Raw genomic sequence first — 18,350 nt, 5'->3', positions numbered from 1 at the left:
TGGGTCACAGCCCCAACTAAATCCACTTTATCTGCTGACTAAATTTTTTGACCTGTCACCAGTAAGGTAAAAACTGAGTTGTAATATTGTTATCATGCTAAATCTGCCATTTGTTTTCTTATTTGACCCCACAAATAGCAATCTATTCGTGTAAATCTGACATCTTCCATACAGCTGACATGTCAGGATGCAAAAGCCTAGTTAATAGTTTTTCTCTATGAAATCTGTCCTCATATAGAAGATTTTAGTGTTAATTAGGGTTTCAGTGGCACTAGGTTCTACAGACCAAATCCACAACTTCTAGCAATCAAAATTTGATTTTAAACAGTCTTATCCTAACGTAAAAACCTAGTATCACACATATATTCCACAAAGGATTTTAAGTAGTAATAAAATATCCTGAGAAACACCTCACAGTTTACAAGCCCTTATATATTATCTCAAAAACCCTAAAAGGATCGTATGAAAACAGGATCAGGTGTTCAGCAAGTTTCCCCAAGGTCAAAGAAGTGATAAGTGGTAGATCCCCAGTTTAACCTCTGACTTCCCATGGACACCTTCAATCCTAGGATGGAAGATACTAAGAAACAAGCAAGAACATGTGCTGTGGGCTTCCCTGGTGGCGCAGTGGTTGAGAGTCCACCTGCCGATGCAGGGGACACGGGTTCGTGCCCCGGTCCGGGAAGATCCCACATGCCGCGGAGCGGCTAGGCCCATAAGCCATGGCCGCTGAGCCAGCACGTCCGGAGCCTGTGCTCTGCAACGAGAGAGGCCACGACAGTGAGAGGCCCACATAACGCAAAAAAAAAAAAAGAACATGTGCTGTATATTAAGGAAATTCATCTGTTCCAGACCCAAGAACAAGGACAATACAGGGACCAAATCCAATTTAGACTCCTGGAAAAAAAGCTTCTCACTCAAGCTCAGCCTATCTTTTTGGTTCTGGCAAGGATGAGCCTGGTTTAGCCTCAAGCCTGATCGCACTGGGATTCTAAGTGTTTTTTTAAAAACTATCACCATGGAAGCCAACCAAGATTTTGGAAACAGCCTCATTATTTTTTTTTTTTTTTTTTTTTTTATTGTGGTATGCAGGCCTCTCACTGTTGTGGCCTCTCCCGTTGCGGAGCACAGGCTCCGGACGCGCAGGCTCAGCGGCCATGGCTCACGGGCCCAGCCGCTCCGTGGCATGTGGGATCTTCCCGGACCGGGGCACGAACCCGTGTCCCCTGCATCGGCAGGCGGACTCTCAACCACTGCGCCACCCGGGAAGCCCACAGCCTCATTATTTTTATCATGATCGTTAGAAATTAAAGAATGGCTAATACATTAAACCCTTTGCTCTTCAAACAAATCAATTTCCTGAATATGCTATGAAATGTCAGTGACTCATGAGAAATGCCCCCCCCATCGCCCCTACCAAACAACGTACTAATTCATTCTTCAAAACCTAGTTCAAATGACATCTCTTCTATAAGCCTTCTCAAACTCCCTTTAGCAATTAGTCATTCCTTTGGGCTTCCATGGCACATTATGATTTGTTTACACATATCTATCTTGACTCTATAGTGGACCTGTGATAACACCAACTACACAGATCTCCCTTTGGGACTCAAGGATTTGTTGTCCCAGCTGCTGAGAAGTACTACCAAAAGATTGCCCTCAGCTGTCGGCCCTCTTCAGAACAGCTGAGAGCTGCCTCACCCAAGGTCAGATCATCTCCGGAGGATAGACCATATCCAAAAGCCAGGCACCTTTGCTCCACCTTAGGGTAACTCTGAAGGGTGATTCTAGCTTCATACTCTCCATGGATTGGCTGAGGCCTTCATTAAGATCACAATTCAATTTCTTCCTCAGCTCATTTCTGCTTCCTTCTCTCCCACAGATGGTGATCCCAAGCTCACTCTCTAATAAAACTCATGCAGGATTATCTCCAAGTCAGTGGCTGCTTCCCAAGGAAGTCAACCTCTCAACCTCCCCCAACGATCCCCTCAATACGTAATCAACTCCTCTAAGGTAGGAATAGTACCATTTGTTTACTATCCCAAAATGTAACAATGGGTCTGAAACATAGATGTACTCATTTTCCAAATTAATGATAATCATCACGAATGTGCCTTTAAAACACAGCCTAAATGATCAAGTTACTTTTTTTTTTTTTAAATTTATTTATTTGGCTGCACCGGGTCTTAGTTGCAGCATGCGGGATCTAGTTCTTTGACCAGGGATTGAACCGGGGGCCCCCTGCACTGGGAGTATAGAGTCTTAACTGCTGGACCACCAGGGAAGTCCCATGATCAAGTTACTTTAGAAGTACCTTCTAACTTAAAATTATGCTAGATTAATTCTCACAACAAAAGGAAGCCATGAAAGGAAAGATTCTTGGTAGAATTTATCATTTAATTCAGAGGTTGCTAAAGGGAAGAGATCACACAATGGCTGGATACAACCACCAGACACTTCTTTGGCCTGTTATATATACATACATACATACACACACACACACACACACACACACACACACGGTATATTATACACATACATATGTATGTATGTATTTTGAAATGTTTATGTATATATATATATATTGTCAATTTAGCTGATAACATTTAAAATAGGGATATGTCAGAAAAATGATTAAGCAGACTAGGATTATAATCCCTTCATGGCAGTAAGAGTCTGGAGCTTAGTAGGAACTGTCTCTTTTGGTCATAGCCATACTCTAATGTGCCACAATACCCACCCAGTATCATTCATCTCCATCAGCTGCCTGGCCCCAACAGGTTTTGAGTTTGTAACTTCTGATATAATCAGAGAAAGAACCCACACATTAAGAACTCAAAGAGCATGTAATTGCCAAGAAGTAAGAAGTCAAAATTAGGCAGGAAAATGGGCGAGAACTGTGAGGAAAAATTCCTGATGACTTAGAATGCGAACTAGGTCTTAAGGGATTAGAAAGAGAAGAGAGGGAAAGCATAAGAAAGGTACACAGGTAAGAATGGGTTATTTGTGTACCTCTCTTATCTGGCCTTGTATCTCAACACCAAGCTCAGTTTCCCTCATATGATAAACATATAATAAATGTACTTAACAGTTTATTATGTAGTGATGTCATTAACATTAAATTACCCAATTAAAGGAGTGAATCAGAGCATTCTGCTAAGTATGTACCCAGAATATGGTGTATCAAGAGTAAGGCACCACCAGAACATTTGAACATGAGAATTACTCCAAGTAAAAGATGTTTAATGAAAAAAAGGAAGCTGAAAAAGATACATTTGGCAGATTCTTTCTGTAAAATAGAAAAGGTAATACACTGTTATTTATGGATACATATATACATAGTAAAAGTAAAAGAGGGAGACTGGTTACTAAAATAGATGAAGGTGGTTGCCTCTGGGGAGAGGAAGGGAAATGAGGCATGGGGCAGAGATTCAGAGGACCCAAACTTTTCTGTAATGTTTACTTCCTCTATTAACAATAACAAAAGATCTAGAGGATGCAGATATTTGCACTAACTCTCTATTTCCATTAAAAAATCTATTCAAAAAAGAGAAAGAAGTAATCCTAGAGACTGAAATGTGTGGAACTTCTAAATTCATTCAAGTTTAAAGGAATAGCACATATTCAAGTCTTTATCCTTTCAAATACATTAACCTGGCCCAAACTAAAACCCTCCTAGAGTAAATAATACTAGCTAATTCTTAAGTTCCTACTGTGTCCCAAGGGCTGTTCTAAGTGCTTTTTTAAAAAAATTCTATTCACTTATTTATGGCTGCAGTGGGTCTTTGTTGCTGCGCGCGGGCTTTCTTTAGTCTTCGTTGCGGTGCGCAGGCTTCTCATTGCAGTGGCTTCTCTTGTTGCAGAGCACAGGTTCTAGGCACGCGGACTCAGTACTTGCGTCGCAGGCTCTAGAGTGCAGGCTCAGCAGTTGTGCACACGGGCTTAGTTGCTCCAAGGCATGTGGGATCTTCCCGGACCAGGGTTGAACCCCTGCTCCCTGCATTGGCAGGCAGATTCTTTTTTTTTCTTTTTTAAATTAACATCTTTATTGGAGTATAACTGCTTTACAATGGTGTGTTAGTTTCTGCTATATAACAAAGTGAATCAGCTATACATATATCCCCATATTTCCTCCCTCTTGCGTCTCCCTCCCACCCTCCCTATCCCACCCCTCTAGGTGGACACAAAGCACCAAGCTGATCTCCCTGTGCTATGTGGCTGCTTCCCACTAGCTATCTATTTTACATTTGGTAGTGTATATGTGTCCATGCTACTCTCTCACTTCGTCCCAGCTTACCCTTCCCCCTCCCAGTGTCCTCAAGTTCATTCTCTATGTCTGCGTCTTTATTCTGGCAGGCGGATTCTTTTTTTTTTTTTTTAATTTTTTTTCGGTACGCGGGCCTCTCACTGTTGCGGCCTCTCCCGTTGCGGAGCACAGGCTCCGGACGCGCAGGCTCAGCGGCCATGGCTCGGGCCCAGCCGCTCCGCGGCATGTGGGATCCTCCCGGACCGGGGCACGAACCCATGTCCCCTGCATCGGCAGGCGGACTCCCAACCACTGCGCCACCAGGGAAGCCCTAGCAGGCGGATTCTTAATCACTGCGCCACCAGGGAAGTCCTAAGTGCTTTTTAATGAATTCTCTTATAAACCTCCCAAAACTCCAATAAGGTAGTTATTCTTATCCTTATTTTACAAATGGGGAAATTGAGACAGAAATAACTTGCCGAAGATCACAAAGTTATTATTTACTCCAGAAGCTATGCTCCTAGAGTCCTCCTTAAGAAAGAACACTGACAACTAAAGGGAAATGACTTTACATTCATTACAAATAGGGAACCTATAAGACCAAAATTTGGCAGTATTGATCCAGCACTATCAGGAGAAAGAGACACTTCTCTGGCAAACATGGGAGTTCTAGTCACCAGGAAGGTAATCTCTCTCAGGGACTGACAATTCATAAGGTTATCACCGTGGCTTTTATGAACTTTCCTACAAAGATTAACCACTTCCTCTATGGACGGACTGACTTACACTCGTTGCAATTTTTTTTGGTGTAAGACATATTTAGAGGGACGTCCCTGGTGGCGCAGTAGTTAAGAATCCACCTGCCAACGCAGGGGACACGGGTTCGAGCCCTGGTCCGGGAAGATCCCACATGCCGCGGAGCAACTAAGCCCATGTACCACAACTACTGAGCCTGCACACCACAACTACTGAAGCCCACACGCCTAGAGCCCGTGCTTTGCAACAAGAGAAGCCACCTCAATGAGAAGCCTGTGCACCTTAACGAAGAGTAGCCCCTGCTCGCCGCAACTAGAGAAAGCCCAGGCACAGCACCAAAGACCCAATGCAGCCCAATAAAAGTGTCTTTCAACTATTTCAATTTATTCAATTTCCCCTTAAAATTAAAAAAAGACATATTTAGAAAGAAAAAATAAAAATGAAATAGTGTTATACAGAAGGAGACAATGTCCTTAAATTTACTGTTCTCTATGCTCAATCTTCTAATTAATAATTCAGACTGTGAGATATAAGAAAGAGGTAGCCTTAATGACAGGTTAACAGTAGTCCAGTATTCTCCCACCGTCCCAACTAAAGCTCAATAAACTGATGTCCAATTTTCGTGAGCTTTGTGAACTCTGGGCACAATGACAAAACTGTTTTCTTCCAGAAAAGTGGTGGACAGACCCTGAAACATGGTAACACCCAGTCAACTGCCAACTTTAAGTGCTATCTGAATGACTAAGCAAGCTTGCTACTCTCTGACAACAGAAAGTCACACAAATGGGAAGTCATTTTTTCTTTCCACTTCACTGAGTTCCTTTGTATCAAACTCAGTAAAGAGCAAAAACACTAAATATCTGTTAGACAAATGGACTAGTATAGTACTTTCCAGCTTACAAAGTACTTTTTCATATAGTCTCTCATCTAATCTTCACAAAAGTACTTAAAAAGACAGGAATTATCATCACAGATAAACTGAATAGAAAAATACTAATTTTTGCCTTGGATGAGAGAGGAGGGATGGGAGTTGGGGAGAATTCCAGGTAAAAGAGATTGGCCTAATCTTAATCACCTAATAATATAGCCCAGCAAAACTATCCACTTGTTTTACAGTATCCTTCCTATGATTAATCCCCAGATCAAGCCATTCCCCTTGTTAGAACATTCATTCTTCTCTCTAAATACTATGTTCCCTTTTCTTTCTAAAAATTGCTGCTCAAGCCTCACCTGCTTCACATGACTGTCCCAGATTAGACCCTTCAGACTCTTATCAGTATAAAAATACTTCCCCTCCCCCTCCCCCTTTCCAACCCCTATTACATAAACTAATGCCTCCCAGCTGTTTTTAGTTATGCAATATATTTGCTGTTATACCTGCCACTTGAGTATATGAGTTGTTTGCTGCCCTGGTAAAAAGCATCTTGATTTTGCTTCATTTCTCCCATTCGTGTGTAAAATTAACTTGAAATAATCCACAGTGTCTAATACAGCTCCTTCCTCATAGTGCTGAGTAGCATTTTTTCATCCCCTTAACATAACACTCATTTTACAAACTGAAGTAGTGAAGAATACATTAGCTTTAGAGACAAATCTATATTAAAAACTCTCTGCCACTTAGTATGTTTGCAGTTCTCTGTAAATCTAAAATTAATTCAAAATAAAAAGGTAAAAGAGGAATAAAAAACCGCTGCTACTTGCTACTGTGTAATTGTAGTTAAGTCATGATATTCAACCTCAGATCTCAATTTCTGTTGATACATCTGAACAATAGGGATTATACAGCCTACACCAAAGAACTGTTAGGAGGACAAAGTTGTCTCAAACTAGAGTTCCTCAAAAGCAGGTTTGTGTTTAGTTTTACAATATTTTTAATTAGAAAAATGTAATAATTTCCCCCCACTCTAAACCTTGATTGATCAATGCCTAGCTAGAACTCCATACATAATATGACTTATTTCCCAATACTTCAGTGTCATCTACTGACCACTTAACACAACTGTAAAGCACCACTGCAAACAATGAAAACAATTACCTCCCCACACAATATACCGAGTCACTCTGGATCATTCATTCACTTCTGCTCCTTTCACATCTCTAGCCTCATTCCCAACTACTCACCTTTTTAATTTACAAAACCATTTGCCTATTTCTTAAGAAGCTTATTCCAGCAAGAAGGGTTCGGGGGGCAGATACTAGTAATCTTTGTGTAAAAGAAGCACATGGAGGTCTAAACAAAGGTGTGATGATGAGTGACTCCAACACGTATTCAAGGAGGATGAACTGTTCCCTTCCTGAACAGATTAATTCAGGCATTCGATTATTCTTCCCTTGATGAGTGGTTTTCAAATAGTTAGCTATGGAACCCACTCCATAAAACAGACATAAGCACAAAAGCTGCCCTGGCTGAAGTAAAGAGGGGTGGGGGCACAGTAGAACCCCATCAGCTGACCCTTTCAAAGAAGCTTACAGCTGTATGAAACAGTGTGAAAAATCACTGCCCTAGATTAGTGGTTCTCAAACTGTGGTCCAAAGGCTCCTAGAAGTCCCCAAGACCTTGTTCGGGGGCCCAAGAAGTCAAAACCATTTTCATAACAATCCTAAGATATTATTTGCCTTTTTAAAAAAAACTGTGCTGACCTCTACACCTAGAACCTGAGCATGAAACAAGACAACGGCCCCAAACTGTATACTCACTGGATTCTTCACTGCCACCCACTTATAGCACACACAAAACTCCACTTTCGGGCTTCCCTGGTGGCGCAGTGGTTGAGAGTCCACCTGCCAATGCAGGGGACACGGGTTCGTGCCCCGGTTCGGGAAGATCCCACATGCCGCGGAGCGGCTGGGCCCATGAGTCATGGCCGCTGAGCCTGCGCATCCGGAGCCTGTGCTCCGCAACGGGAGAGGCCACAACAGTGAGAGGCCCGCATACCGCAAAAAAAAAAAAAAAAAAAAAAAAAAAAAAAAAAATCCACTTTCACTTAAATGTCCTTGATGGAGCAGTAAAAATTATGGATTGTATTAACGCTTGACATTTCAGTACACATCTTTTCAATACTGTGTGATTATTTGGGGGGACGAAGTGGGAAGTACTCAAAAGCACTTCTACATATTGAAATACAATGGCTGTCCCAAGGAAAAACACTTGGGTGATTACTTTTGAGTAGAAAGCTGAACCAACTTTTTTTTAATGGAACACCATTTTTATTTCAAAGAATAAATGACAAGCTATGGTTACTTAGATTTGAAGAGAAAATTGGAATATTGAAAACTTGTGTACACCACTATGAGCTTGTCAACTTCCCAATTCTTAAAAGATTTATCTGATGAAATGGGTGGAAATATTAGCAACTGTAAATTTGTCAACATTTGGAAGAGCTGCGTAACTCAGTGCACCAATGATTCCTAATGACCAATATATAATGTCATAAAATCATGCACAGGTAAACAAACACCCATTCAAAGTGCAAGACAGACCAATGAATTTTAATGTAACATTGTACAAAAGTTCAATGATATGGTTTCAGATTCCATGTTGCAACAAACCTTTAAGAAGGTTTGAGTGTACTGTCAAAGGAGAAATCTACAATTATTTGAAGAGGTCATTAGAACACTCCTTTTTCCAAATACTATATATCTGTATAAGGCTGGATTTCTTCACATACTTCAACTAAAACAACATACCAACCATCTGAATGCAAAAGATCTGCAAATTCAGTGATCTTCTATTAAGCCAGACATTAAAAAGATTTGCAAAAATGTAAAACAATGCCACTGTTGTCACTAAATTTTTTAGTAAGTTTTCGTAAGAGTATTTTTTAAATCAATAAATCTTTTAAATATTAGTTTCAGTTTCTAGCTGTTCAGAGTCCGCAATAATTCTTAAAAGCATAAAGGAGTCCCAAGACCTCAAACTTTGAGAACTGCTAGACCATTGCTAGAGCCTCCTTCTAATCGTCTGACTCCAGTTTCACACCTTCCAATTTACCCTACTACCTCCCAGCTTAAACTAACTCTTAGTACCAGACTTAGCTAATTAGACCTATACTTTAAGAAATCATTTTTATTTCTCTACTAAAAAATTACAATTGTTTCACAGTACACTGAATTAAGTACAAACTCTTAAAATGTGGCAAATAATTCTCAGTGTTTATTAAATTCTCAGAGTCAGTACAATGGGACAAGACCTCCGATTCATGTGGCAGGTCGTGTATCAGTGAAATGGAAAGAGAATGGAATCACAGAGCATCACATTTAATTGTATCAATTCAACTACAAGCTCTTTTTTGCCCTCTTCCACAAAAACAAATAAATATTGCTCTATTTACCCAACAACCTATCTCCTTTCAAACAGGACTTTGATTTCTCCTATCTCAGAGGAAGGGAGGTTACCACAGAAATGAAAGGAGAAACTAAAGAAAGTGACTCTAGGACTCTTAGCTTTTCAGCTTCCCATACCAGATTCTGACAATTTAAGGGTTTTCGAGAACAGTTTCAACCAGATGCAACTTATTAGCGGACTCCACAAGCATAGACCAGACATGATAAAGGTAAGATTTTTTTACTGAAATACTGGGAACGTTTTCTCTAGAGCAGTGGTCTCACTCAGGGGCAGTTTTGCCTCCCAGGTAACATGTGACAATGTTTGGAGACATTCTTGGTTGTTACAACTTAGGGAGGGGGTGTTATGAGTACCTTATGGGTAAAATACTACAATACACAAATGCCAAATACTTAGGTTCAATTCCAAACACACAGAATGCACCAAGTTCTTAAGAAACGCTGTTTACATACTTTGTCTCTAATACCTACTGGTAAATCTCTAAATTTCTTAATCTCCTAAACTTTGGACAAATTGCATAATTGCAGATGTGCTCTTTATTTACTGGAAATTAAATATCAGTACTACTACCCCTTTCTTCCTAAGGTTAATTGCTACTATAAAAAATCACAATAAAGTAATATTACTGATTTTTTCCAAGCTATGAACTTGGTTCCCTAAAAGTTGTGCTTGTTCTTAGTTATCCAGGAGCAAGTGGACATGAATAAAGTCAGGTACCAAAGTACCGTGTATCACACGAATGGTATGGGTCCTCTTATCTGGGCCCCGTATTTCAGGAGTACACAAATACCCAGCCTCTTCATAGACTATTTTTAGGCTTAACTCCTCCATATCTGTTTATCCATTCAGGCAAGCACACTTACTGCGGGCCTACTCTGTGCTAAGCAAACTGAATACAAAGTCAAAAATTTTTTTACCAGTCTAATAAAAAGACACAGCTAAAATACAAAATGATTTGTGCTATAAATAGAAGTATCAAATAAGTGTTATGGAAGCTTGCAGGGGAAAGAACGCCAGGAAAGGCTTCCCAGAAGAGAACATGTCACAGAAAACATACCCTGTTCACCTCTTAGTATTAAGACTACAGTTCTCTTCTGCTCTTACATACATTTTTCAGTTTTTGCTTCGTCATCTAAACAAGAGGAAAGTGACAATCTGACTTATGTGAACAGACCAAAGTGGCCTTCATCAAATCTCAATGAAGAGTCAAAAAATAACCTTATCAAATTATTTCCCAGTACCTCCTTCCTGTCCAACTTCTGGTTTGTTTTTTAAATATCCTAACTTCTTCGATCAAGTTCCAAACACACCATCTGTCACTCACTCAGTCAACAAGTGTTTCCTTCTGAATTTATAAGACTGTCACAGGGGATGATCACTGCTCTTTTCTTTCTTTCTTCCAGTTAGCTTCTTCTCCCAAAATAGTTTAATCTTCTCATTTCATTCTACTACAATTTTCGAATTCAGTAAGAGAGGCGTTATGAGTTCCGAGGTACAAGAAATACAAAATGACTGCTGTGTACCTTTCTAAATCTTGTCCATATTTCTGGTTTTCTATTGCAATATTGCTGTAGTTCATTAACTGGACTCTTTCTTCTGAGTCCCCAGCAGCTGTCACAAATAAAAATTTCAGACCTGGGACAGGAAACTAGCCAATGACATGTAGTTTTATCGATTCATTTCCAATACATAACATAACTAACATTCTTTAACCAACTTGTAAGTTTAGTTCTCATAGTCTAGGTGAACTAATGAAGCGTCTGCCTTACCACGAACAGAGCTGGTAGTAACTAAATCGACAACGCTATTGAAGACTAGGTCTGCTCCTAACTATCCATGTCCCTACCTTAACCCCTCCACTCTTCCAAAGGGAATCCTCAGTAATGGGAGGCTGGAACACCCAGGGCGGGCAGTGTAGTAGAAAAATTTCTACACTGAGTCAGATAGATGTAGCATTGGCTAATCCTGTTTCTTCTCTAGGCCTCGGTTTCTCCACCTATAGAACTTGCATTTAACGTAGAGTAGGGGGATTGGCTTAATTTCTAAGGTCCTTATGGCGATAGTAATTCAAAAACCTCACCTCGTCTAGCTTTACGTGGAACACGTGGGAGAACAGAAAATAAGCTTTCACTCCATTAAACCGACCTTAATTCTCAGATACTGTTTTAAAAAGGTACCAAACTCCCGACGCACTCACACTCCCCTGGGGCTGCAAATTTCCCCTTGGAGAAGCCAAGGCACATAAAGTCCATCCCGCACGATGGTCAGAGAAGTGCTGGGAAAACCGTACTCAGGGTCTCAAGGCGCTGCCCCAGCAAAGGGCCGGCCCACCTAACCACCGCCCGGCAAATGAATGAGTACAACCAGCTAAAGGGACGCCCCTCAACGTAGGCTGCAACGCGAGACCCCAGGGCCCAGATCCCACCGATAGCGACTCCTTCCCGGAGCCCGAAAAGCTGGGCCTCGGGGCCGCAGGGTCGCGGGCCCCGCCCCCTCCCTCAGGGCAGAAGGTGCGCGCCCCGGCTCGAGACTCGGGCGCGGAGAGGGCCTGGGACTCCCCGCGAACCCGCCCGCCCTGAGAGGAGGTGGAGCCTGCCGGTCCCCGGCCGCCACCACCCCGGCTCCCGACTTACCGCGATGCGGTGGGGGACGGGAAGTGTCAGGAGTGAGGGCCTAGGCCCGTCTGCCACCCGCCGCTCAGAGAGCAGCGCGCGGCCGCCACAAAACCGTCGCCGCCGCCACCACCTCCGCTACCGACCGCCGCTTCGGGCGCAGCGCGCAGAGGGCCCGACTGCGTCACACGCCGCCTGCCGTCAGAGGCTCGCTGCGGGCGCTCCGCCCTCGCTGTCTGCTCATTGGCAGATACCGCCGCCACTCTAGGCCCACCCTGTTATGCATTGGACCTAGAGTCTTTTGAAACCGAACGTGAGGGCTGTCTTTGGGAGACTGGAGAGGGGGAAGAGGAGGGACGGAAGGAATTAGGGGGAGGAAGCGGGAGGGGCAGTGGGAGGGACATGAAGTACGGCCCCTCGCCGCCGCGGTTGGCTGGGAGGGAGTCGTGACGTCACAAGGGCCCCTAGAGGTAGGCTGGTGAGTGGCTACATCGGGCGGGGGGAGGGGAGAAGAGTGATGACGCTATGCTGAGGCTCCGCCCCCTTCTTTGGAGCGGAGAGACTCGGGTTGCTGATGCTCGGGCCAATCAGAGTGAAGGCTCCAGGATGGCGTGGTAACTATTCTACCCTTACTTTTCCCCAGTCCTCGGGCTGTGACGGGAAAGCTCCCCCGTTGTCTTGCCCTTACTTCCTGGCCAGACCACGTGCGGAGCTGGAGGGACCTCCTAGGAGGTCTATCTGCGTAGCTCACCTGCAGCTGCTCCGAGGCCCGCAAACCTGGCCTCCTTGTCTCCTGACCCATGCCAACCCCAACAAACTTTCCCTCTCTGAATCCCTAGAATGGACGTTAGGAACATTAGAGGTGCCTTAAGGGAATGGTTCAGCTTAGAGTTTGGTACAAATGACAATTCTCGGAACTTCTTTCCCACCTGCACTTTAGGAACCCCTACTTATTCTTAAAGTCTAGTTGAAATGTTCCCGCTTCTCTGGGATCTCTCACAGCTAGTTGGAGTAATGCTTGGGCAGGCCTCTGTTACAGCCTTGTTACTTTGTATTCTGTTATTTACTTTCCTATCTTCTGGTGCCGGGCTCTTGAAGGCCAGAGCTTCATTTTCAAGTTGGTGTTCCTTTCCCTCAAGGCCTAGCCCGGAGCAGAAGCCTGATATCTCAAGGGGGTGGGTTGAGCATGTTCTAGAAACTAGATCTAGTGACTGTGGGTCCCACACAAAATAGCAGGGACTGTGTTCAGAAAGCAAAACCTATTAGGATTACCGTTCCACCACCCCCTCCTCCTGGGACATATCTACAAAATTGAAATGGGCCCTGCCCAAAACATGGATAAACTTAAATCACTCTGGGTTTTCAGTGGTGGCAAGGGATTAGAGTTACTTAGTCAAAAAGTGAACACACCATTGTAAAGCAGTTATACTCCAATAAAGATGTTAAAAAAAAAAAGTGGATTGATCTGGTAGTAAAGGTAAAATAAGATAATGGATGGAAGAAACCTAGTGCATTGTAGATGTTCAGTAGGTGCTTGAAGAAAGAAAAAAATAAATATGTGGATGGTCAAATAGGAAAGCTAAACATCTGACTCCAGACACCTTCCCCCAACTACTCCATGTACTGGTAACTGGTACACAGGTACCCTCAATTCACTCCTTTCCCTCCACCCTCCCTTGCCTATATTCAGCATCAGAAAGTCATTAGGTCTCCCTGGAGAGTTACAGTAGCTTCCTCACTGCCCTCCTGAACCTTTGATTTCTCACCTTCCAATCCTCAAACCCAGCTCTGTTTAAGGCTCTCCTCTGCTTATTTATTCTGATGTCCCTAAGGCCAGCCACACAGCATAGGTGTGCATTAAATGTTTGATGCAGGAATGAGAGAATTATTTTCTTAAATAGAAAAGAAGTATGGGACTTTTGAGTCAGAGAACCCTGGGTTTAAATCTGAGCCCAACCATGTATTAACTGTATGAACTTTGGGCAAATTTCTTAACCCCTCTGAAACTCAGTTTCCTTGTCTGTAAAATGGGGGTAATAATTGTACTTGCCTCACAGAGTTGTGAGAATTAAATGAGCTGAGGCATATGGTAACTGGTACACAGGTACCCTCAATAAATGATAGATATTATTTGTATTCTTTAAAAATGTTAAGGAATTCCCATTCTAAATATTCTAAGACATGGATTCTGACACAGAAAAGGAGCTCAGAAATATGTCTTGTGTGAGTGAGTGTATTTAGTCCAGAGTACTAGCAGGTGTGCAGGAGTTGGGTCCCTTAAGTAGTGTATACTTATTGGAAGACTGGAGGGAGAGACACTGGACAAGGAGTGCTCCAGGGAGGAATTTCCTGTGATCATGGTGATTTCTAAGTAGAAGGACCTCTTGTTAGGTACTCTGGCAGGCATGTGGCCTACAAGCTCATCATTCCCAGGGACTTCTGCCCCAGGAAGGACTTCTTTGTGGACCAGGGCTTCCTAGGCCCACATAGTCTTACTCTGCCTAATTCTCATAACACCCCTTTTGATTGTCATCATCTGCCTTCTTCTCCTCTAAAGCCAAGGAATTTGGTGCATGTTCTCAAAAGCTTGCTGAGCCAAGCTCTGTCCTGGGCATTAGGAGCCCAGAGATGTCCACCGCTCAACACTCTGCCGTGGCCAAGAGAGACAGAGCTAAGTAAAGTCCATTTCTGTCCTGGAAGCTTCCAGTCTCTCTCACACATGCCCTGAGAACTCACTCTATGCAGCTCTGAAGGATTGATGCCCAGGGAGTATAGAGACCTGTAAGGACTGCAGAATTATAAAAGAACACGAGACTTCCTTCCAGAGAGATGATTCTAAATTTCTTATATGGTACATTGGAAAGAGCAGCAGAGTTAGATTCAAACAGATCTAAGTTCAAGTCCTAGATCTACTACTTTTTAGACCTTGCACAAATTATTTAATTGTTCTGTGCACCAGTTTCATTGTCTATAAAGTGGGCACAATAATTTCTGTTTCATAAGGTGCTTGTGAAGGTCAAATAAGATCATGAAATTTGCAAAGGACTGGGCCCCTGTTTGGTACATGGTAAGCATGCAGTAAATGTTGATTTCCTTCTTTTCCTATAACTTGATAAGGAAGGGTGATGTTTATAAATGACATATAATTAGATTTATATAAATCTTGTGTGAATATCTGACTTTTAACTAGAGCATTTAGTCAATTGCATTTAACGAATTTACTGGTATATTTAGGATTTTATCTAACATTTTAGACTTTCTGTTTGCCCCAGATGTTCTGTTTCTGTGCTTTTTAAAAAAAATTTTTTTTTTTGGTAAAAATAACTGCCACTTACTGAGGCCAAGCTCTTTGCCAGATTTTTTTTTTAAAAATTGAGATATAATTTGCATACTATAACATTCACCCATTTGAAGTGTACAATTCAGAGGTTTTTAGTATATTCACAAGGTTGTGCAACTACCACCACTATATAATTCCAGAACATTTTCATAATCCCAGAAGAAACCCCAGGCCCATTAGCAATCATTCCCCATCTCCCCCTTCCCCCCAGCTCCTGGCAATTTACTAGTATACTTTCTGTCTCAATGGATTTGCCTACTCTGGACACTTCATATAAATGGAATCATAAAATACGTGGCCTTTGTGTCTGACTTCTTTCACTTATCATAATGTTTCAAAGTTTCACCCATTTTTATAGGAGAATAATATTCCATTTTATGAATATACCATATTTTGTTTATACAGTCATGAGTTGGATGGCATTTGAGTTGTTTCATCATGAATAATGATTATTCCATTATTCCACTATGAATAGTACTGCTATGGACATTCATGTAAAAGTTTTTTGTGGACATGTGTTTTCAATTCTCTTGTGTTTATACCTAGGAGTGGATTTGCAGGGTCATATAATAACTCTATATTTAGCTTCTTGAGGAGCTGCCAAACTGTTTTCCAAACTGGCTGTACCATTTTACATTCCTGCCAGCCACATCTTTGCCAACACTTGTTATTTTCTTTTTTCTTTCTTTTTAAATTATAGGCATGCTAGGTGGTGTGAAGTGGCATCTCACTGTGGTTTTTTTTATACGTTTCCCCGGTGACTAATGATGTTGACCATCTTTTCACGTGCTTATTGGCCATTTAAATCTCCTTTCTTGCATTCTTTTGGATTACTTCATTTTTATTCCTGCATCAGTTTGGAAATTAAATTCTTTTTCTATTATTTTAGTGATAGCCCTAGAAATTACTGCATGCATGCCTAACTCACTAAAGTGTCATGCTAATCTATACCTTTATAGGAAGGGTAGAGTTTGCTGAGACAAGGAAAAGATGCATTCCATGCCAGATGAACAGGGAGAACAGAGATGTGGGACCAGGAAAGAGCTCAGTGTATCCATGGGTGCAAACTGGGACTTCATCCTAGAAGTGATAGGGGAGGGGCTTTACTGGTGGCACAGTAGTTAAGAATCCACCTGCCAATGCAGGGGACACGGGTTCGAGCCCTGGTCCGGGAAGATCCCACGTGCCACGGAGCAACTAAGCCCGTGTGCCACCACTACCGAGCCTGCGCTCTAGAGCCCGTGAGCCACAACTACTGAACTGAAGCCCGCGCACCTAGAGCCCGTGCTCCGCAATAAGAGAAACCACTGCAATGTGAAGCCCGCGCATCGCAACGCTCGCTGCAACTAGAGAAAGCCCGCTCTCAGCAACGAAGACCCAACACGGCCAAAAATAAATAATTTTTTATAAAAAAGAAGTGATAGGGAAGCTAAAGAATGTTCTATAAAACAATGAAGATGTAATTACTATTTGAGGCAGAATGGAGCTGGAGCAAGATGGGTGAGCCTAGGGTAAATAGTTTAAAGCCATCCAAGAAGGATGTGTCTGCCATGAGAAAGATCTCTGGGAAGAAAAAAAGAACACTCCTCCTCAACCCAGGAAGACTTTCCTAAGCCTGCCTAGGAGGCAGGGCAGCGTTTGGCCTGAAATTGGATGCTTTTAGCACTGTTTCTGTCTCTGTCACTTTACCTACCTCCCACCCCCACCCCGAGCCATGCACCCTCTGCCTCCACCCTCTATTCCCAGCAGTCATTCTTCAAAGGCCTTTCTTGCAGTTCCTAAATCTCTTCTTGATATATCTAAATCCTACCCATCCTTCAAAATCCAGTTCAATTAAATCAATCTAGCAAATATTTTCTGGACTCTTACTGTATGCCCATGCCTGGGCTAAGCTGAGAGATTCAGAAATAAACGGAACAGGTGGAGGTTCTGTCCTTAAATGAGCTGCCAGGAGGGTCGGGGAAACAGGCAACAGATTATTTTGCTTCATTGTGGTTAGAGCCCTCATAAGGGTGTGATGGAAGGCCATCCAAGGCTGCCTGAGGAGTGGGGAGGTGGGCACATCATGGGGGGTAGGGAGAGATAAGGAGGAAGTTAAAAAAGGCTCCATGGAAGAGGTGAGTGTAGTTAGAATGTAAAACAAGTGGTTGCTGGAGTAGAGGATGGCCACGTTATGAAGGATACTGAACATCACACTAAGGAATTTGCCCTTGATGCTGAAAGCCATGAAAATTTACTATTTTGCCACAAGGCACAAGGGCGGGACATGATCAGATCTGTGTGGTAAGAAGAGCCAATGTGGCTAATGGGCAGAATGATGGAGAGATAGGAGGGCAGTGAAGGAGTGAAGGAGATCTCCTACAGGAAGCTTTCCTTGACAACTATATCCCACCTTCACTTCCCCTCTTCTGCCCCCCACCTCTACACCGCCCTATGCTCCTGGGGGCTGGAACATCCCTGAAAACAAATGCTCAGTGAGCTTGGGATATCTGGTATGTGTATGTGGAAAGGGGAGTGGAGCAGTGATCATGGCTAAAGCTTGAAGATAGTGGTGCTGTTTCAGGCACAGGCCTCTCTGGGATATGTCCAGGCACCAGGCAAACCAACCAGGAGGGAGGAGACACTGAAAGGCTTCAACAGCAGCAGCAGCTACTTGGACAATGGACAAATGCCAGTTCAGCAAACACTGAGAACGTCCTGAATAAGGTCGAGCCTAGATGCTTAGATGCTTGTTCAATTTTTTAATCTGTAAAATGGCTTTCATCAAACCTACCTCATCAGATTATTAAGAGGATCAAATAAGAGAATGCATATATAGTCCCTGGCACATAGTAAGAACTCATCTTTTTCTTCCACTTTTCCTCATATAAATCAAGTAGGTGATAGTCTTTCAAACTGACAGTGGAGGAAACAGATTCAGAGAGGGTCAGTGACAGCTGAGGTCAGACAGTTCAGAAAAGGCTCAATCAGGACAAATTCAGACTGTTGCTGACACATCTAGCTGTCATCAACCTGGCACATTGCTCTATTACCTCATCTAATTCTCACAAC

General features: G+C 42.7%; 2 protein-coding genes across 7 annotated transcripts in view; one reads left to right on the top strand and one right to left on the bottom strand.

The window, feature by feature from the left end:
* The window catches only part of NUP98 (nucleoporin 98 and 96 precursor), a 103,558-nt gene extending 91,417 nt beyond the window's left edge, over window positions 1–12,141 (bottom strand). For 5 of the 6 annotated variants that reach the window (XM_060159853.1, XM_060159857.1, XM_060159855.1 and 2 more), the window contains exon 1: window positions 11,981–12,141. The gene's annotated coding sequence lies outside the window, so the exon portion shown is untranslated. The remainder of the gene's footprint in view (window positions 1–11,980) is intronic. The other variant, XM_060159859.1, reaches the window with a different exon arrangement.
* A 357-nt stretch (window positions 12,142–12,498) lies between these two features.
* Window positions 12,499–18,350, top strand: part of PGAP2 (post-GPI attachment to proteins 2) — a 33,825-nt gene continuing 27,973 nt past the window's right edge. The window contains exon 1 of the mRNA XM_060159842.1: window positions 12,499–12,573. The gene's annotated coding sequence lies outside the window, so the exon portion shown is untranslated. The remainder of the gene's footprint in view (window positions 12,574–18,350) is intronic.

This window comes from Lagenorhynchus albirostris, chromosome 9 (genome assembly GCF_949774975.1).
Source record: "Lagenorhynchus albirostris chromosome 9, mLagAlb1.1, whole genome shotgun sequence".
NCBI lineage: Eukaryota > Metazoa > Chordata > Mammalia > Artiodactyla > Delphinidae > Lagenorhynchus > Lagenorhynchus albirostris.
This window is presented reverse-complemented; position numbering and strand designations above follow the sequence as displayed.